Source organism: Schistocerca serialis, chromosome 7 (assembly GCF_023864345.2).
Source record: "Schistocerca serialis cubense isolate TAMUIC-IGC-003099 chromosome 7, iqSchSeri2.2, whole genome shotgun sequence".
In the NCBI taxonomy this organism is placed as follows: Eukaryota; Metazoa; Arthropoda; class Insecta; order Orthoptera; family Acrididae; genus Schistocerca; species Schistocerca serialis.
In genome coordinates, this window is record NC_064644.1 from 195326240 (window position 1) to 195349336 (window position 23097).

Genomic DNA, 23097 nt, shown 5'->3' on the forward strand with positions numbered 1-23097 from the left:
TCCCTCCTCATTTCTGACAGTACCAACTCTTGTTCAGCTTTGCAGTTACTATTCTCAATTGCCTTCTCAATCCCAAGTCAGGATATGTGGGTGCAACTAAGGCTTCTGCTCACTCAGAGATAGAACAACATCTGATAGCTGCTGCCCCCTCTAATAAACTCTACACTGTCAGAGAGACTACTGCTGCATGACACTCTTCCTCCCAGAAGGAATCCACCATCGTATGTTGCATCTCCGTCTGTCATACTAGATTAACCCATAGTTTCATTTTATGTAATGAGCCACCCACACATTGTGGCTGTGGAGCCTTACTGAATATTGGTCATATCATAGTGGAATGTTCGCACCTCCTGGCTCACTGTGCTAAGCGTGATCTTATGTATTCTTTGCCTCTCATGTTGGTGGACATCTCACAGACAACTGAATTGGTTTCCATGACTGTGGTTTTTATTCTCAGATATAACAGTATAAACTATCTTTGGTGTGGGACACGTGGTTGGTGTTGGAGTTGGAGTTAGAGGAACCTAAAGCCACGTGCTGGACAAAGAGACCCTCGATCCTACCTCCTTTGCTTGCTGCCTCTGTCCTCCCTCCTTCCTGTCCTCTGTTTTAATTGTGTTTAGGCAGTCTGTCTCTTTTTCAGCTGCACTCTGTTTTCAGTTTAGGAGTAGCAATCTGTTGATTAGTGGGTGCTATCCTCCTCTTCAATGCTTTGCATGTGATGGACTGGAGGTGGGACAGTGGTAGAAGGGCCTGCTCTGCTCACAAGTGGAGCCTGAGGGGATGCCTATGTGTAGCCTGAAATATTTCTCTTACCTTGTTGTAGTATTTATGGTCCAACTAAAGTCCATTACGTTTTTAACCTTTTCCCATTTACTGTTATGGATCTCTTGAAGCCATTCAATACTCTGTACCTGTCTTTGCCTTTGATCATGTTGGTCAGGGTCTGAAATGGAATTTCCATCATCACAACTGAGTCCTGGTAGATCACTTGTCTGCTTCATCCTACATATGAATCAAATTCGTATACTTTTACTTACTCATAAATCATTTTTTTAGCTCCAGTATCAGTATTGTCTTCAGTGCCTTGCTTTTACTACTTGCACATACTTCCCTCATCAGAGCACAGCTGCATGAATGAATCCTTGACCGAGGAACTGATGATCTTGCTGTTAAGTCCCTTATCCCTAATCAACCAGCCAATCAGTATAAGTGCAGAATAAGTACATGAAGCCATACAATTAATTCATGAGAAACAAGTAGCAAAATTTTAAAAGCTTAGGCATGAAATCTCTCTAACATCACAGTGAAATCGAAAGTTCATTATCACGAATGTTATCAGAAGTTTCACATTGAAATCATACAATGCAGCAAAAATGCTTGAGTTCATAGCTGGACAGTTAAATAACAAATTTGGGGGTTGCCCATAGAACAATCAGTTACAGAAAGCAGTCAGATTCAAAGTCCCAAAATATTTCCAAGTGTTTGACCACCAACATATTCCCAGTTCCCCATAACACAGTCTGAAACCCAGTCCACCCAAATCTCACACAGTGACGAGCACCTGACCACCACAATCCTTTCTCTGTTGTGCTTGCTTCTTTAAAAACTCAGTCACATGACCACTACACTATTCAACATGATTGCCATTCAGGAAATTTAAACGTAAATTGCACATATTAGAACATATAATCAATACTCTGGGTGAATTTGTGACCACATAGTGGAACATTTTATATAAATTTTATAATAATGAATAACTTTATGAAATTCTTGCTACATCCAATGCTACAGCCCGACCCTACCACAAAACACAAACTAAAATACATTATAACTATGGAATTATAGTTGACAAAACATAGGAATGAGTTGGATAAGGAACTGGTGGTAGTCATGTTTCCCCACTGCCTAATTTGTTTAACTGTAACAGTAACTTGTCATAAATGCTGTCATCATCAGCTTACTCATATGACATATCATCAGCCTAAATTGCATATCTGGTTCATTTGATATAATTTCTATAAACTTTAATGATTATAATTGTTACTAACTTTTTAAATTTTGTGTTTACAGACAAGTTTTAATTTGCAATGAGCTTGTCTCACTGCTGTGATTCATGAGTGTGTTTAATTTCCTCATAGTATGTCTACAAGACATTTAGTGTATTTTCAGTGATTACTATCATTTTTACTCTATTTTGTAAGTCACTGGGGCCACCACCTTAGCTCACTTCGTTAGCATGCCTCCATCTTCCTGCTCACTCAAGATTTTCCTAACTGCTGATTAATCACAACTGCTGCCACACTAATCTCCTCACCGTGGCCATGCGAGCTTTCCAAGTTGCTCGCCCACCTGGCCACTGTGGCCTGCTTCTGCATTGGGAAGCTGTGGCTGCTGCTCTTGTCAGCTGTCAGCCACCCCATCAAATGTACTCGCAACCACAATTATTTTTGCAAATTAGTCACTCGTAATGTCACAACCAGCCTGTTATGCTACATCTGAGCTGACACTGGATGGATTACAGCTATATACACGCTTTTTCTCTTCATTCCTATAACTGAAGGTATTGATTGGAAAATGCAACAGAAAAAGTTGGCTAGTCACTGTCAGGGTCTCATTTACTAATTAGATTAGTCATCCCGGGTACCATTTGAAAAATTTAATTGTAGTAACTAAGTTTGACAATTTATGAAACCCTGAAATTATAAAAATGAAAAATCACTGTTGGCAGCTTGTGCTGTTATGCTGCAGCCTGTACTGTTATTCAAATTATTGACACAATCAATTTACACTACACATACAAATAACTCCCAGCATTGAGTTGTGATCCAAAGCTGATTTACAATGACTTTGACCCTAATTTATGGGATAGCTGACTCAACTGAAACTCTCCTCTTCTCGGGCAATCTTCTATAATACAAGTGCCTCCAAGTAAACATGCCATCTTTGGCTGAACACAAACATCACTGGCTGATTTCAGAAATTTACAGGTTTGCTGTATTTCTTATATGGTTAAACAATAATGATCTCCAATTAGACTGTCTCCTTGGTCCTTGGAATTTATCATCATTGGGGGTTGTGTAAATGATTATTTAAAAAAAAACTAACCAAGCTGGCAGTTACATATCAAACCATCACTCTGTAACATTCTTGAAAACTGGGTTCCATCGGAACCCATTAGTCATCTGCACATCTTGGATGACAAAGTAGTGCCCACCAGTGTGACTGTGCCCAAGCTCTCTGTGCCAACACAGCTCTGCCTCCTTGCCCACAAAAATGCTTCTGATGGTTTAATTTCTCTGTTATTTAAATTAACAGAAGCACATCTGGTGTCACTAGAAATGTCATGTTCCTATCTACTAATTTTTTCAGGTTGTAAGTTTTTAAATCAGATGTATTAACTTTGGAAAATACTTCATAGGCATGGTACCTGTGGACTTGAGGAACCCCCTTTACATTTCATTATGCAGTAAACTTTAAGAAGATTGTATTGAAAGATCACAGTTCTATGACTGCTGAATACTGCTTAGTACTCAAATATCAGTCAACATTTCTTTTACATGTTCTATTTTTCTGCATACTCTCCATCGCCTTCTGTGACCTTATGCCGGTATTGTGTAAGAGCATTTACTTCCTGTTGATAAAAACTCTTGTCTTGTGTTTGTAGCCATATTTTCACTTCATGAATGATGCTGTCATCATCTTCAAAGTGTGTCCCACATAGAGAACCCTTAGGTGGCCCAAACACATGGATGTCTGAGGGTACCAGGCATGAGCTATACCATGGATTAGGCAATGATGTTCAACTCAATTTGGCAATGTATTCTTGAGTTCTGAGACTTGTGTGTGGATGTGCTCTGTGGATTCTCATCAGACTGAAGACTTCAGACACTGTCCTCAAGTTTGTTCATATTCTTTACACATCCATCTGAATCAATGGTAACACATCCATGAGAATTACATCATCACTATCCCAAAACATTGTTATCATGACTGTCAGAAGAGGGACTTCCTTTAATTTCATCTTTTTTACTAATTGTGGGTGGTGTCACTCACTCCTCTGAATACCTCTTTGTTTCTGGCTCAAAATGATGCATTCGTGTTTTGTCACATGTAACACTCTATGGCAGAAAGGCCTCTCCATTGGCCTCATGTTGCTCCAACAGCTCAGGTGAAAAGGCTTTTCTTTAAATCTATGGTCCATTGTGTGCATTTGTGGATCCCAAATCGAGCACACCTTAGAATATCCATGAGTCTCGATCATTGCATTCACTGTTCCAATGGAGCCAGTTGTCGAGTTGCAATGCGCTGATCTGCACAAATGATTCAACATGTCAGGAGCAGTGGCTGTAATAGGACATCACAGCTCTGTACTTGTTGATGCTTTAATTCTCTTTACCCTACACCCAACGATACCATCAACTGCATCATTATCGTACATGGCACACAAATATTTATCGATTTGCACCACAGTTTATTTTTCTGTCACCAAGAATTCAGTTACGTCACATTGCTTCTTACAAGTATTTTGCTGCTCTACCATCTGTCTGAATTGTTTGACACTTTTTTCCTCTTCTCTCTTCACTACTTCATCTCTCAAAGCTGTCCATTCACCCTCTGTCATATTCATTTCACCTATTTCAGTTAACTGTTGATTAAAACTCCCACTAAAACTCGACCACCTCTGATTTGTTTGACTTATCCAGGCCCCCTCCCCTAAATTTCTTACATTACTACAATTTCTTCACTTTCAATCTGCGTTTCATAACCAGCAAATTATGATCAGATTTCACATCTGGTCCTGGAAATGTTGTGCAATTTAAAATCCATTTTCGAATATCTATCTGAAACCTTTCAGTACTTCTAGGTTGCTTCCATATATGCTACTTTGTTACATGATTCTTACATGAAGGTTATGCAATAGTTAAATTGTTCTCGGCACAAAATTCTGCAAGGCAACTTCCCCTTATATTCTTGCCCCCCAGTCTATATTAGCCTGCTATTTTTACTTCTCATTTTCCTATCATCAAATTCCAGTTACCCATCACGATTACATTTTCATATCTCTCCCCCCCCCCCCCCCCTCAACAAACTGAAGAAACTTCTTTTGCGGAGCTAGTAGGCATATATACAGGGGTTGACCAAAAATATGGAAACACCAAAAACACAGCACTTTAAAGTGCCTAATACTTCATAGGAAACCTGTTGGCTTTCAAAACAGCTTCTAGACATCTCAGAATGTATCAATAAGGGTCCTCTTTGGTTTTCAAGGGAACCTTATACTTGTCTTCTTGCAAAATATTGGCAAGTTAAGGTAACAACAATGGAGGTGAACAGCAATCACACATCACTCTCTTCAAAGTAAACCACAAAGGCTCAATAATATTGAGACCATGTGATAGTGTTGGCCAGAGGAAGTGCAACACATGCTCACAAAACCAGTCCTGGACAATGCAAGCTGTGCGAATATGAGCTGTTGCCTCAGAATACAGAATCACCATTGGGGACAAACTTTGTGCCATTCAATGTATCTAATCACCCAAAAAGGTCATGTAGTCCTTGGCAGTAATACAACCTGGGAGAATAACCATGGGGCCCATGGAATAAAATGATATGGCTGCCCAAACCATCACTAAACCCCCACTCTGTTTCAGTCTTGGGACATAACCTCAGCCAGAAATTGGAAACGTTGTGAAACGAGATTCATCCTGCTAGATGACTTTCTTTCATTACTTAATAGTCCAGGTTCTGTGACTTTGCCACTATGATTTCCTATCATGGCCATTTTCATTACTGATAAGTGGTTTCAGAATTCCAACTTGTCCTTCAGTTCCCCATATGGAGCTCCCTTTGTGTTTAGGTGCTAACAGGATTCACAGGTGTGATATTCAGTTCTACAGTGACTTTTACGTCCTCTTACCTTTTGTCACAGTCCTCTTCAATGACCATCTGTCATGATCACTCAACACATTCTTTTGTCCATGTTCCGACTTAGCAGATGGTGTTTCTCTGTATGCAGTATAAATCTTCAACACTATGCCTCTTGAAACACCCAACACATTGAAACTTTCTGGCAGATTAAAACCGTGTTCCGGACCGAGACTCGAACTCAGGACCTTTGCCTTTCGCGGCTCTACCAATTGAGCTACCCAAGCACGACTCACACCCCGTCCTCACAGCTTTACTTCTGCCAGTATCTCGTCTCCTACCTTCCAAACTTTACAGAAGCTCTCCTGCGAACCTTGCAGAACTAGCACTCCTGAAAGAAAGGATATTGCAGAGACATGGCTTAGCCACAGCCTGTGGGATGTTTCCAGAATGAGATTTTCACTCTGCAGCAGAGTGTGCACTGATATGAAACTTCCTGGCAGATTAAAACTGTGTGCTGGACTGAGACTCGAACTCGGGACCTTTGCCTGTTGCGAGCGAGTGCTCTACCATCTGAACTACCCAAGCACGACTCATGCCCTGTCCTCACAGCTTCACTTCTTCCAGTACCTTGTCTCCTACTTTCCAAACCTTATAGAAGCTCTCCTGCAAACCTTGCAGAACTAGCACTCCTGAAAGAAAGAATACTGCGGAGACATGGCTTAGCCACGGCCTGGGGGATGTTTCCAGAATGGCAATGGCAAAGGTCCTGAGTTCGAGACTCGGTCCCGCACATAGTTTTAATCTGCCAGGAAGTTTCACATCAGCGCACACTCTGCTGCAGAGTGAAAATCTCATTCTGGAAACATCCCACAGGCTGTGGCTGAGCCATGTCTCCACAATATCCTCTCTTTCAGGTGTGCTAGTTCTGCAAGGTTCACAGGAGAGCTTCTGTAAAGTTTAGATGGTAGAAGACGAGATACTGGCAAAAGTAAAGCTGTGAGGACGGGGCATGAGTCGTGCTTGGGTAGCTCAGTTGGAAGAGCACTTGCCCGCGAAAGGCAAAGGTCCCGAGTTCGAGTCTCGGTCCGGCACACAGTATTAATCTGCCAGGAAGTTTCGTATCAGTGCACACTCCACTGCAGAGTGAAAATCTCATTCTATCAAACACATTGCCTCCCTCGATTACAGGAGCACTCAACATACGAGCACCAACAGTTTGACCACAACTGAATTCTTTTGGGTCTGACATAATACACTTGCAATTACGCAAAAGACTTTTCCGACCATGACTGATACTTGCAACATACTGAAGACTTTGCACAGTTGCTATTGATGATCACATACAACAGCACAGCCTGCAGGCTTGGCTACATCTGTATTTATATTCAAGCATGCATTCCTTGCAGTGTTTCCTTATTTTTGTCCAACCTCTGTGCATTTATTGTAGTGATGGGTCTTGGCTTTATCTCTGTCTTGGCAACAACAACTTGTTTGATTTGCCATTCATAATAGCTGGACCACATTCCTGTTTTCATATTCTTTATTATACCTACTCCTGAATTACTTTTATTTGATTTTGTGTATGTGTTGGACTATAGATGTACACTCCTGGAAATTGAAATAAGAACACCGTGAATTCATTGTCCCAGGAAGGGGAAACTTTATTGACACATTCCTGGGGTCAGATACATCACATGATCACACTGACAGAACCACAGGCACATAGACACAGGCAACAGAGCATGCACAATGTCGGCACTAGTACAGTGTATATCCACCTTTCGCAGCAATGCAGGCTGCTATTCTCCCATGGAGACGATCGTAGAGATGCTGGATGTAGTCCTGTGGAACGGCTTGCCATGCCATTTCCACCTGGCGCCTCAGTTGGACCAGCGTTCGTGCTGGACGTGCAGACCGCGTGAGACGACGCTTCATCCAGTCCCAAACATGCTCAATGGGGGACAGATCTGGAGATCTTGCTGGCCAGGGTAGTTGACTTACACCTTCTAGAGCACGTTGGGTGGCACGGGATACATGCGGACGTGCATTGTCCTGTTGGAACAGCAAGTTCCCTTGCCGGTCTAGGAATGGTAGAACGATGGGTTCGATGACGGTTTGGATGTACCGTGCACTATTCAGTGTCCCCTCGACGATCACCAGTGGTGTACGGCCAGTGTAGAAGATCGCTCCCCACACCATGATGCCGGGTGTTGGCCCTGTGTGCCTCGGTGGTATGCAGTCCTGATTGTGGCGCTCACCTGCACGGCGCCAAACATGCATACGACCATCATTGGCACCAAGGCAGAAGCAACTCTAATCGCTGAAGACGACACGTCTCCATTCGTCCCTCCATTCACGCCTGTCGCAACACCACTGGAGGCGGGCTGCACGATGTTGTGGCGTGAGCGGAAGACGGCCTAACGGTGTGCGGGACCGTAGCCCAGCTTCATGGAGACGGTTGCGAATGGTCCTCGCCGATACCCCAGGAGCAACAGTGTCCCTAATTTGCTGGGAAGTGGCGGTGCGGTCCCCTACGGCACTGCGTAGGATCCTACAGTCTTGGCGTGCATCCGTGCGTCGCTGCGGTCCGGTCCCAGGTCGACGGGCACGTGCACCTTCTGCCGACCACTGGCGACAACATCGATGTACTGTGGAGACCTCACGCCCCACGTGTTGAGCAATTCGGCGGTACGTCCACCCGGCCTCCTGCATGCCCACTATACGCCCTAGCTCAAAGTCCGTCAACTGCACATACGGTTCACGTCCACGCTGTCACGGCATGCTACCAGTGTTAAAGACTGCGATGGAGCTCCGTATGCCACGGCAAACTGGCTGACACTGACGGCGGCGGTGCACAAATGCTGCGCAGCTAGTGCCATTCGACGGCCAACACCACGGTTCCTGGTGTGTCCGCTGTGCCGTGCGTGTGATCATTGCTTGTACAGCCCTCTCGCAGTGTCCGGAGCAAGTATGGTGGGTCTGACACACTGGTGTCAATGTGTTCTTTTTTCCATTTCCAGGAGTGTAGATGATAAGTTCACCTTATTTTAGATATTGTACTACTGCTTTCTGAAATAGCCTTGATTTTACATACAGTATATATTTATAGTAGGAATGCAAGTGGCTGAATCAGGCGTTAGAGTTTTATGCCTGTTTAAGGTGAATACTACATTAAATGTTTAAGGAAAGAAGTCTCCAAGGAATGAACACAGGTACTACAAAAAAAAAAAAAAAAAAAAAAAAAAAAAAAAAAAAAAAAAAAAAAAAAAAAAAAAAAAAGAAGTTAAGGCAAGTTATTAAACATTCCAAACGGCTGTATAAAAACTATATTCATGTTGTAGCGAATAAAATAAAAGTTATGTGGAGCTCATCAGATAGGGAATGAGTGATAATAAAATAAGTGAAAACGGCAATAAGAAAATCTTTAGTCCAGCCAAAATTTGTACAATAATGAATAATGGCATTCCGTCCATGAAGACTGAATCAAAATGCAATCTTGCAAAACCCCAAAGTTTAGTACTAATATAACCAGATAAATAGTAGAAACTATCGAGGAACTGAATGTACATTCATCCAGCATTGATGGTATACTTTGCCGGTCATAAAGAAACGCATAAAAAATTTAGTGGCTCATCTAACACGTTTGTGTAAGTTTGGTCAGAATTGCTGAAAACATCTAAGGTCATCCAGATTCACTCAATGAAAGAGAAACATAATTTGTGTACTTCCTACCCAGTTAATTTGATATCCAGTTTTTCAGAAGTGTTAGAAAGAGCAAAAAATTGGCAAAATTCATTAATAAAAGAACAAATTAATAACGAAAGAACTAAAGACAATCTTTCACTGTTTCACTGAAATATAGAGCAGTTGACAGGCACATAGATAAGACTGTATATGTGTGTGTGTGTGTGTGTGTGTGTGTGTGTGTGTGTGTGTGTGTGTGTGTGTTTGTTTTTCATTTATTTGTTAACGTCAGTTATTTCTTAAGGAGAATGCTGTTTGAAAGCTCAGTAGTTTTTTTTATGTGCCTGTTGACTGCTCAGTGTGTCAGCTTCACCGTGAGTTGTTGCCTTTAATCCTTCCATTATTCATATTTCACCCAAAGCTTTCCAGTACCATAACAAGAACGGTCTACAAATTTGCATCATGGCTGCATTCCAAGAAATCGTTACAGGATCATTTAGTAATCGTGAAAGCGTTATGGAGATGATAGATAAACTCCAGTGGAAGACTCTGCAAGAGAGACACTCAGTAGCTCGGTACGGGCTTTTGTTGAAGTTTTGAGAAAATACCTTCACCGAGGAGTCAAGCAGTATATTGCTCCCTCCTACGTATATCTCGCGAAGAGACCATGAGGATAAAATCAGAGAGATTAGAGCCCACACAGAGGCGTACCGACAATCTTTCTTTCCACGAAAAGTACGAGACTGGAATAGAAGGGAGAACCGATAGAGGTACTCAAGGTACCCTCTGTCACACACCGTCAGGTGGTGTGCGGAGTATGGATGTAGATACTGCTAAATAAGAATGTATATACAGTGTTCTTCAGTTTGTAGTAGCATGAGGCAAGTAACAGAAACATTCCTTGGCATAACAAAAGCATTTATCCAGGTGCACTTGTTGATCAAACAGTTCATGGGTGTACTGATGTTTTGTAGTGTCCGATGGGCACAATATTTCAGCAATCGGACCTGTTGCCATCATCAAGTGCACTGACAAACAGCTGAGAGTGTGTGGCTGATTTATATCCCTCCCCCCTCCTCTAGCCATTCCCTACATGGCCCATGCCCGAAGGTGTGTGTTGGTGTTTGGGGATGCAATGGTGTTGTCATCTGTGGCAGCATGGGTGTAGTTACTCTGGACACCAGATTGGTATGTTTGCAGAGTGTCTTCTTAATTAGACCCAGTACTGGTTTCCAAGTCTTACTGAGATTATAGCCACAGTCCTAATTGATGAGATTTCCCTGGTGCGAATTTGAATGGTCTCTCTAACAATGCTGTCCTAGTACTTTGAAGTCTGTGCTGAAATCCTGGTACTTTCGTATTTCATCCCCTGATACGCAGATAAACAGTGCTCTGTGACTATCAACTTGTTTGGCTACAATAGTTGAGTGTGTCGCTGGTGTTCTCGGCATCGATTTTCGATAGCGCGCACTGTTTTTCCCATGTATGTCTTGCCACATTGGCGAGGAATCCGATATACCCCAGCCTTCCAGAAACCAAGGTCATCTTTGACACTTCCCAATAATGCCAGTGTTTTATTGAGTGGTCATATGACTGTTTTTACTCAGTATTTTTACTGTATGTTCTAATTTTTCCTGACAATGCATCAGCGTATCGTATAAAGGCAGTGGCAACCTTTTCCGTATACACAGGTAGTAGTGTTTTGGTGGGGTGGAGAGTGTGCCTAATCTGCCATTCTGAGTAACTGAATTTTCAAAACACATTTCTGGTGGTTCCTGTTCCTGGAGGCAGGCTACCTGCATCTAAGATGGTGTGCACCTTGTGTACTAGTGTTTTTAGTACTCTATTCTTCTGTGCCAGGTGTTCACAGCTGTCTGCATGCAAATACAGGACAGTGTGCATTTTCTTCCGATACACACCATACCCCAGAGAGCCGTCAGCTCTTGTCTTGACCATAACATCTACGACTGCTAGTCTTCCTCCTGCTTTGGTCTTCATAGCAAATATTAAGATGGAATGTATGGGGATCAGGTGTGCAAGGAGGTCAAGGAATTTGACCATTACGTGAACCCAGATGGCGAATGTTCCATCCACATAATGGAAAATCAAGAGGGTTGGCATTTGGATGACATCACGGCTTCTTCCTGAAGTAGTCCATATACAACCACAGGCGAGAGTGCGCTGCCTGTAGTGACTCCATCCATTTCTTCGTAGCATTCCCCACTAACCAAAAACTGATGGCAGTCAGGACATGCATGAAAAGGTCAATAATCTTCCTGTCAAATTTCTGACCAGTGAGTTCTAGTGATTCTCATGGATGCATCCTGTTGCATAGCAAAATAACATCGAAGCTGAGTCCTTCAGTCTGAAGTTATTGAGGCATTTCATAAAATCCACAGGATGTGATGCTGGCATTTACCCACATAAGGGCTTGGTATTTCTGTCAGAAGTTTTGCCAGCAAGTATTAGAAATCCTGATATAGCTGACAATGAGCAGTCTTGGCAGCACTAGTCCTTGTGGTAACTATTTTTTGATGACCTACTCTGATAAATCTGAGTCCTTGAGGATCATCGTGGTCTTGTACTCCACCCTGGTGGGATCAGTGTCGATCTTCGTATAGAAGTTGTCATCAACTGACATGTTCTGCATCTTCTCAGTGTGGGCTTTGTGGAGGAGAACAACATTAATGTTGCATTTGTCAGCAGGGAAGACAACAATCTCAGAGCACACACTCAGGTCCTGAAAGCCTACACTCTCTTTGCTGCTAATGTTTAACTGTGTAAGCTTGGTCTTCATCAGAACATGATAAGTTTCACAACATACTTCTTCATCAGCTTCAGGCAGTAGTCACACTGCAACCTGTTCAACTGCACTGACGATGTCCTCGACCAGTGAGAACTTGGGAGTGGGAGCAAAATTAAATCCCATCTCCAGAACTGAAGCTGAATTGCCACTCAGTTGCATTTTAGTAAGATTCACAACAGCCTTGCATGGAGTCTCCAGTGATGATCTGCCAACAAAATGTAAAAATTTTGATGTTTTATGTCCTGTAGGCTTCCTATGTGCGGAATCAGCTGCCACCTGGGTAATGCCATGACCAGTCCCAGGTCCATAAGTTGCATCCCATTAAGTCAGCAATCACAGAGCACTGTGTGTCTGAGAATAATGAGATGGAATGCAAACATACCAGACTTTAGCACAAACTTGGAAATAATAGAAAGTGTCATTAGAGAGGCCATTTAAATTCATACCAAGGACAATCTCATCGGCCAGGACTGCAAGGACAATCTCATCGACCAGGATTGTAAGGACAATCTCATCAACCAGGACTGTGGCTATAAACTCAGCAAGACCTTGGAACCAGCACTGGGTCTAATTAAGAAGATATGAAGCAAATACAGTAATCTGGTGGGTGGAGTAACAACACCAGCACTACCACAGGTGTCGGCTGCATTGTCTCTGCAGCTGTCGATGCCCTCAGTTGCAGACCACACAGAAAACAGCTCACAGATGAGGAGGTATATAAAATTGACTGCTCACCCCTCGGAGCTCAGTTTGTCAGCACACCTGACAAAGACAACATGTCTGATTGCCAGATATTGTGGCCCTTGGACACTATGAAGCTGCAGTATATCTGTGGACTGTGCCATTTAATATTGTTAACCATACCATTTTTTTGGGAAACTTGAAAATTTAAGGCAAAAGGGATGATTGAGTAAATACTGTTATATTACAATATGCAATGCCTTTCTAGAGAAGTGCAAATTTTGCGGAACAGTCATTTAAAGTTCAAAAACGAGCAATAAAGGTATTGAAAGGGATTACTGACAGCATATTGTGGAAGAACATTTTTAAAGAATTTAAAGTTATGACTCCCTCAAGATTAAAAAGAATGTGACAAAAAAGGTGAAGTACCAAGAAGAAGAGGAGGAAAACAAAATGAAACTTCACAGGTTGAGAGGGTATGTTATTTTATTTTTGCGATTACAAAAACGAGTCAAATTTACCAAGGAGGAGGCAGTATGCACCAACTTATCGGTATGACATTGCACACCCATCTGGCCTGATGAATGCACTGATTAATGTCATAAAGCCATTTTATCATCTCCTGAGATAAGCTGGCTCACAACTGTTGTAACTGATCCTTGATATCCTAGGCATTGGCACTGGGAAGGAGTTGATGTCCAAGCTGCTCCTACATTGTTCTATCAGTGGCAGACTGTGAATCTTTCTGGCCACAGGTCTACCTAAAAATCATGCAGACAGTCCATAGAAGCAAGTGCCATGTGTGGGTGAGCATTGTCCCACTGAAAAATGGCACCATGATACCTTTGCATGAGAAGTAACACATGAGGAGGCAGGATGTCTGCAATGTACCATTGTGCCATCAGAGAACTCTCAATCACTACCAGCATTGACCTGAAGTCATACCTGATGATTCCTCACACCATGATGCCAGGATTAACAGTACCGTGCCCTCCAAAACAATGGGAGAATGGGGCCTCTGCACAAGCTGCCACCATACTTGCCGCAATGATCATCTGGTGTAGTGCAGAATTGCAGTTCATTGCTAAGTATAATGTGATGCTGTTCATCAGCTGTCCATGCTTCCTAGGCACAGCACCATGCCAAATGCAGCTGTTTGTGTAGTAGTGTTAACATCAGTCTATGCATGGGACAGTAAATCTCTAGTCTGGCAGCTGTTAGTCCCGAAAAAAACTTGCAGCATGAAACAAAATGTCTCAGGGGGTCCATTACTAGTCAGATGGCAGGTGCAGATGTGAAGGGGTATTGTGATGTGCTTGGTACATAGTGTGGTTATCATTCCTTATGGTGGTCAGACATAATAAACTAGAACCTCAACAACAAGTATGCCTGCCCTCACTTTTCATACAGTCCAACAGTGGGCCTCTATCACATCTGAATTATTGTGGTCTGGGGTGTCCATTTTAGTAAAAATTGGAAAAAGACTAATACAGGTGTCCTGGTAGTATGGATGAGTGGGTTCTAGGGCAGCACATTCACAATTAAAGTAACGAAGGATAGCAAAATATATTATTCAGCTTTGGTAAAACTGGTTACAGCAATTCTAGGATGCAGGTTTAGCCCATCTGTCCTACATTGACTACAGTTCATTGAACACAAACTCAATAATATTCTCTGAACTAAGACAAAACAAAATTAATTTTCCTTCTTGATGACTTACCAGGAGTTGCAGTGTGGTGTGGTTTATCAGCATTTGATTTGATTGGACCTTTCTTTTTAGAGCATACAGTGACTGATGAAAATTACCTGAACTTACTACAGAAATATGCCATGCCATGCAGTGAAGAGATGTTTTGAGATGGAGAAAGGTATTTCCAGCAGGATGGAACCCCTATGCCATCGCGATGTAAGGGCCTATCTTGATAAACTTCTACAGGACAAATAGATAGGACATAGGGGCAGTATCAAGTACCCTCTATTCTCTCCAGATTTAATTCCTAGGGATTTCTTTTCTATTGGGACATGTGAAGCACACTGTTTATAGAAGAAGATGAGGTACAGTTAATGAGTTCAAAGTAGTCATTGAAAATGAATGTAACAAAATACCAGTTGCAACAATTAGAAACATGTTGCTTTCCATCAGTCAGCATTATCAGCTGTGTCTGGACGATAATGGCCAATAATCTGAATGGCTGATTTCTGCATTTGTTCATATTATTTTGAAATTTTTCCATGTCTTAATAAATATTAGTGTTACAGTCATAAAAATTGTGTGTACATTTTTTTGGAACGCCCTGTATTGTGCTCACATAGATTGCCCATGAAACAGTACAGAGACCATTATATTTATAATTAATAATTATGCCAACTGGCCTTTTGTACCGAAAAGTAACACAGAATGTCATTGATTATGGGTTAATAGCATTAATTACAACATTATGGTATTAGCTGGTCCAACACATGTTCTATTTGGGATAGATCTGGAAATCTTGCTGGTCGCAAGAGTACCTCAACATAATGCATACAGTTCATACACACATGTCCCATGTGTGAATGACCATTGCCCTGTTGAAAAATGATATCATAGTACTGTCACATGAAAGGTAACATATACAGATGCAAGATACCACGTATCGACACCAACCCACGGGCGTCAAAGTTGGCGAAGGAATTGAAAGTTTCCATCAGACACCAACAGCAGTCATGCGGATCCGGTGGACCCAGTGGTGCACTCTCACTGAACCCTTCCTCCAGCGGCTCCATGCCACGAGTGCCCTCTGCCATAGGACAGCCAGCAGCAGCCAAACAGCTGACTCGCACTTGGAGACTCATCACTACATGATGCTATGCAGACATCGCCTAGTTAGGCTCTGACACCATCATTCCTGATCAGAGAGCCTCATAAGTTAAGTAACTGTATAGTGTGTTAACTTGTTCACTAATAATTTCTGATCCTGTTCAGCTTTCCTGCAATGACTGTTGCTGCAACACTCTGTAACCCACCTCTCCTTAGCATTGTGTGTGAAGTCATACACAACACATGAAGTATCATTGTACTGTCGGAAATCCCTGTCGCTACCACCTTGACCTGAAGTCACACCCAATGGCTCAACACATCATGATGCCAAACGTAACGATGCTGTGCCTCTCCAAAAACATTAGAAAAATGAGGCTTCTATCCAGGTCACTGCCATATGCACTGATGATGGTCATCTGGCATAGTGCAGAACTGCAGTTCATCACCAAAGACAACATGACACCAGTCTTCAACAGTCCATGCTTCCAAGTTATGACATCACTCCAAATGCAGCCATTTGTTTTGTGGGAGCTGCTAGTCTCCAAACAGTGGTTTAGGGAGTTGCAGGGAGTTCATTACTTGTTCTTGGATGGCAGGCACAGAGGTAATGGGATTACAATATGCTTGGTATACTGTACAGTGATCCTCCCTTGTAGCGACCGGAGTTGGGTATCTGGATTTCTCGATTAATGGTGGTCTTCTGGATATTCAACTGAGTTGTTGTTTCTGTTTTATGTATGGTACAATATTTTGATAACTGTTCCAGTCATCAGAATATTTTGCATAAAATGCTTGTGGGAATTCAGTTGAATGCCAAGAAGACCACCATTAACTACTCACGCCAAAAAAATCTGAGAGATGATATGTTGCTTGATTCAAACGGATTCTCAGAATTTTAAGAGCAAACCTCTCTATAATTCAAATGAGTGTTATGTAGTGTCTGTCACTGGAGTTTGATACACTCTGCAATTACTGAATGAATCCATGATAAAATTTGCTGCATTTTGAATATTTTCTATCACCCGTATAAGTACCAATTGGTAAGGGTACCAGACTAATGAGCAATGCTCAAGAATCATCTAAATGAGCGTTTTGTATGGTACCTTATTTGTGGATTAATTAAGTTTCCTAGGGATCTGTTCTTTAAATTAACCTACATCTGGTGTTTGCCTTTTCTACAACTACGTGTGTTTGATCAGTTTGCTTTAATCAGTACAGATACATACTCCTACATATTTTACAGTTATGACTGTTTCCAGAGATTGACTGCCATTTGTGTCATCAAACAACAAAACATCATTCAGCTCATTCATATATAACATGTTACAGTGATTTATATCGAGCATGAACTGTCAATCCCTAGCTCAGTGTTGATCCTCTGCTGGTCTTCCCGATTTCACTTTCTTTTTCTGGTTTTATGGTTTTCGTATAGACAGTAGTATCTTCTGCTAACAACTTCACATGGCTTCCAGTTTTCTCCTCAAAGATTATTTATGTATGTAATAAACAATAGTGGCTATAAGTCACCTGTGGGGTGTTCACATTTGATGATTTCTTCCAATTACAAACAGCATCCTGAGTTATATCTGTTATGAAGTGCTAAATACAATCCAAAGTTAGTCTAATATTTCATAAGTTCATATTTTGTACTGATGTCAGTGCGGATAACGTACTTTATAGCTATGAAAAATAATTTTTCTGAGTACATTTTAGAATGTAGTTAAAAGGAAGGTAGAATAGAAATTTATCAAATTTTGTTTTCATTTATTTTTAATGCATTCATGTATCATATTCTGTAGATTTTTGTGGAATTTAGATATTTAAGGGTGTGAGGCAGCTTTCTAATACATACTATTATCTGTCTGGTTTTGTGAGACATTGCTACTAATATGGGTGGTTTTGGAAATTTCTTTCTAAATTCAGTTTAAATAATGTTGAGGACTTCACATTGGTTCCTGTGTATACTTCATGCCAATGTTGTTTCTGTTCTCTTGAAAAACTTTGCACTTTTATTTTTGATCGATGTCCTTTGTAGGCATGTAGTTTACATATATTTTCCACACTTGATTTTACTGCTTTTATTTGGCACAAATGATTTGAGAGACTAACATTTTTTACACCTATATCACACTTTTTCTCAAATAATGTAATAATAACAATAATAATAATAACAATAACAAAACCAATATGTATTCAACAGCAAATAATCCAATACAATCCTTAGAAATATATAGTTTCAGGACATATACAGCTTATTCTTCTGAATATATTAGTTCACAAATTACAGACTAAAGATTTATGTGTCATAATAAATATACAAATAACAGTGTTACAAATATTTTTATCATCACCAGATCACCTGTGAATTACATTAATGGCCATTAAAATTGTCGGCCGGGGTGGCCGAGCGGTTCTAGGCGCTACAGTCTGGAACCGTGCGACCGCTACGGTCGCAGGTTCGAATCCTGCCTCGAGCATGGATGTGTGTGATGTCCTTAGGTTAGTTAGGTTTAAGTAGTTCTAAGTTCTAGGTGACTCATGACCTCAGATGTTAAGTCCCATAGTGCTCAGAGCCATTTTGAACCATTAAAATTGCCACATCAAGAAGAAATGCAGATGATAAATGGGTATTCATTGGACAAATATATTATACTAGAGCTGACATGTGATTACATTTTCATGCAGTTTGGGTGCATAGAGCCTGAGAAATCAGTACCCAGAACAACCACCTCTGGCCTTAATAACGGCCGTGATACGCCTGGGCATTGAGTCAAACAGAGCCTGGATGACGTGTACAGGTACAGCTGCCCGTGCAGCTTCAACACGATACCACAGTTCATCAAGAGTAGTGTGACTGGCGTATTGTGACGAGCCAGTTGCTCGGCCACCATTGACCAGACGTTTTCAATTGGTCAGAGATCTGGAGAATGTGCTGGCCAGGGCAGCAGTTGAACATTTTGTGTATCCAGAAAGGCCCATACAGGACCTGAAACATGCGGTCCATGCGTTATGCTGCTGAAATATAGGGTTTCGCATGGATCGAATGAAGGGTAGAGCCAAGGGTCGTAACATATCTGAAATGTAACGTCCACTGTTCAAAGTGCCGTCAATGCGAACAACGGGTGACTGAGACGTGTAACCAATGGCACTCCATACCATCATGCCAGTTGATATGCCAGTATGGCGATGACGAATACATGCTTCCAATGTGCGTTCACCACGATGTCATCAAACACGGATATGACCATCATGATGTTGTAAACAGAACCTGGATTCATCCGAAAAAAATGACGTTTTGCCATTCGTGCACCTAGGTTCATCATTGAGTACACCATCGCAGGCGCTCCTGTGTGTGATGCAGTGTCAAGGGTAACCGCAGCCATGGTCTCCGAGCTGATAGTCCATGCTGCTGCAAACGTCGTGTAACTGTTCGTGCAGATGGTTGTTGTCTTGCAAACGTCCCCATCTGTTGACTCAGGGATCGAGACATGGCTGCATGATCCTTTACAGCCATGCGGATAAGATGCCTGTCATCTCGACTGCTAGTGATACGAGGCCGTTGGGATCCAGCACGGTGTTCCGTATCACCCTCCTGAACCCACCGATTCCATATTCTGCTAACAGTCATTGGATCTCGACCAACGCGAGCAGCAGTGTCGCGATACGATAAACCACAATTGTGATAGGCTACAATCCGACCTTTATCAAAGTTGGAAACATGATGGTAAGCATTTCTCCTCCTTACACAAGGCATCACAACAACGTTTCACAAGGCAACGTCAGTCAACTGCTGTTTGTGTACGAGAAATCGGTTGGAAACTTTCCTCATGTAGGTGTCGCCACCGGCGCCAGCCTTGTGTGAATGAATGCTCTGAAAAGCTAATCATTTACATATCATGGCATCTTCTTCCTGTCAGTTAAATTTTGGCATCTGTAGCACATTATCTTCTTGGTGTAGCAATTTTAATGGCCAGTAGTGTACTTAAAACTATGAGATTGACATACTCACAAAGCACTATTCATAAAGATGGGCTCATCCAGGGAAAAAACTGATTTTGAATTAAAATTCTTTTTAGCTGGTCTTTTGATTTGCTAGTATGAAGACTGTGAGACTTTTTAGTAGGGCATTGGCTAGCTTCAACCCAGCATGAAATGCATTTTTTCCATACCAGTATAAAACTATTCTGTGGCTGTTAACATGGTAACTGATTTTTTTGTCTTGTATCATGCTGGTGTAGGTTTGGATTAATTGTTTTCACAAGCAATATTTTTAATATGTATACATCTATAATGGGAAGCACACCTAATTTTGGAAACAGGTTCCGACAGGATTCTCTTGGATTGACACCAAAAATAATTCTGATAATTTTTTTTCTGTAGTGTTAATAATGTGCTTAGGTTGGTTTGTGTTGTTGCTCCCCATATTTCTACCACATAGTTTAAATTTGATGAGAACAATGAATGAAAGAAGTTTTTAGTACACATATATCCTTACAATATAGGTTAATCCTGTTTATGGCAAGTGTGTTTTTAGACAGTTTGCAGGCTAAGGAATCTATGTGCATGTCCCATTTGAGTGTGTCCTGGATCACAGTTCCTGAGAATTTTGTCCATTTTTCCTTTTTTACAATGCCATTTCCTATGGACAATTTCATACCACATTCTATTTGTTTCCTGGTGTTAAATTCCATTATTGCAGTCTTTGAAGCACTTGCATTTAGAATACACTTTTACACAGCACCTCCAGATGTCATAGGCTTTGTGTTTGCACACAATTGATGTATCGTCTGCATACAATATTTTTTTGGAGAGGAGAACAGTATTGTGTATAATTAACATAAATCAAGAAAAGAAGGGTCCAAAGAAGGAATCTTGAGACACTCCACCTCTGATATTAGTAATTTTGCATTTGAAAGACCCACTGTTTGTTTTAAGCAACATAAATTGTTTCCTGTTGCTCATATATGATTTTATTAACTCATAGGCAGTTCCTTTTATACCCAGGTTCTATAGCTTATCAAATAATACGGTGATGCTGACACAATCAAATGTTTTTTTCTAGAGCAAGGAACTCCAGTAACATATTCCTTGTCCTCTATGGCAGCTATTATTTCGTCTTTTAATTGCGGCAATTGCAGTTGACTTGTTTCTCATAAAACCATTCTGATTTTCAAATATTAGACTGTGTTGACTCATAAATGTCATTAGTCTAGTATAAATAACTTCATCAATTTCCTCAGAAAATGCAAGTAAGACTGAGTTAGGGCAGTAGTTTTGTTTTAGATTCATTACCTTCCTTCTAAATTGGGGTTACTTGTGCTATCTTTAGATTGCCTGGGAAACTACCTGGTGCAGTTACATCATTTACTGATGTGGTCATGGCACCAGATTTGTTGTGTATGCACCTATTTAAAGTGCTGATAGACAATCTATTGTAACCTGCTGACTGTTTATTTTTTAGTGACCTTACTGTGTGTTTTATTTCTTTGCTGTTTGTTGGGGTCAAGTATATTCTTTGTTTGACTGGAGTATCCTTATATCTATAATGAAGATTGTTGAAATGGTTACTGATGGATTTTCCAACAGAAGAAAAGTACTCATTATAAACATTTGTGATCTCATATTGACATTTGATGATTTTCTTTTCGTAGTTTATGGTAAGATCACTAGTTGATGTGTCCTTACAATCACTAAACCTATTTATAAATTTCCAAACAGCTAAGCCATCATTAGGGTTTCTTAACATTGTGTCTACGTATTTACTTTTAGTTTCTAAGAGCAGATCTTTGTAATAATTGTGATAGTTCCTAAGTTCTGCCTTTCGTATATTATTATTTCCATTCTTAGCATTGCACATAGGAAAGAAAACTAAGTTTTTCTCTTACTGTTTCCACTTCATGATTTATCCAGTTATTTTTTGTATTTTTTGCAGTAATTTGCTGGCAAGGTCATTTCTGGGCATAAAACACTGAAGCAATAATAAAAATCTGATGCAAATTCAATGAAAGTAATGCAGTTCTTTTCACATCATTGTAAGCTTTCTAGCATACTGTTGAGATCTGTAACATTGTCATGATCGGTGTTTTTTTTTGTCATGTATTGTTTCTTTTTGCTGCTGACATGAAGATTTTCAGTTTCTGTCAGTACTGTACACCATGGTGGTCAGAAATGGCAAGCTTCAGAACTCGTGCATTGTACATAAAGTGAGACACATTAGTTATAATGTTGTCAGTGTATGATTTGACACTGTTGACCTCTCTAGAGGGCTCATTTATCAGAAAAGCTAAGTTAAATTGAGCTAGTATTAGCATTAGTTTTTTAGAGCTGGAGTCAATGAACAAGAATTCAGTGTTTATATCTCCAATTAGTGCGATATTAAAAGCCATTTTTATTGCGATGTTTACTGTCTATTTTGACAAGCAGGTGATTAAGAACATTGAAGCAAATGTCTAGGCTACCAAATGGAGGTATGCATACGGCTCTTTCCCCCACTGCTGCAAGTTCTGTTAACTATCTGTGTTTAGATATACACTCCTGGAAATTGAAATAAGAACACCGTGAATTCATTGTCCCAGGAAGGGGAAACTTTATTGACACATTCCTGGGGTCAGATACATCACATGATCACACTGACAGAACCACAGGCACATAGACACAGGCAACAGAGCATGCACAATGTCGGCACTAGTACAGTGTATATCCACCTTTCGCAGCAATGCAGGCTGCTATTCTCCCATGGAGACGATCGTAGAGATGCTGGATGTAGTCCTGTGGAACGGCTTGCCATGCCATTTCCACCTGGCGCCTCAGTTGGACCAGCGTTCGTGCTGGACGTGCAGACCGCGTGAGACGACGCTTCATCCAGTCCCAAACATGCTCAATGGGGGACAGATCCGGAGATCTTGCTGGCCAGGGTAGTTGACTTACACCTTCTAGAGCACGTTGGGTGGCACGGGATACATGCGGACGTGCATTGTCCTGTTGGAACAGCAAGTTCCCTTGCCGGTCTAGGAATGGTAGAACGATGGGTTCAATGACGGTTTGGATGTACCGTGCACTATTCAGTGTCCCCTCGACAATCACCAGTGGTGTACGGCCAGTGTAGGAGATCGCTCCCCACACCATGATGCCAGGTGTTGGCCCTGTGTGCCTCGGTCGTATGCAGTCCTGATTTTGGCGCTCACCTGCACGGCGCCAAACACGCATACGACCATCATTGGCACCAAGGCAGAAGCGACTCTCATCGCTGAAGACGACA

The 23097-nt window shown here is 41.3% G+C and overlaps 1 long non-coding RNA gene across 1 annotated transcript in view; it reads right to left on the bottom strand.

Moving 5' to 3' along the window:
• Window positions 1-827: 827 nt before the first annotated feature.
• Window positions 828-23097, bottom strand: part of LOC126412588 (uncharacterized) — a 67516-nt gene continuing 45246 nt past the window's right edge. Inside the window, exons 2-3 of the long non-coding RNA XR_007575317.1 lie at window positions 1041-1187; window positions 828-946 (exon numbers count right to left, since the gene is read on the bottom strand). This is a non-coding gene — a long non-coding RNA (uncharacterized LOC126412588). The remainder of the gene's footprint in view (window positions 947-1040; window positions 1188-23097) is intronic.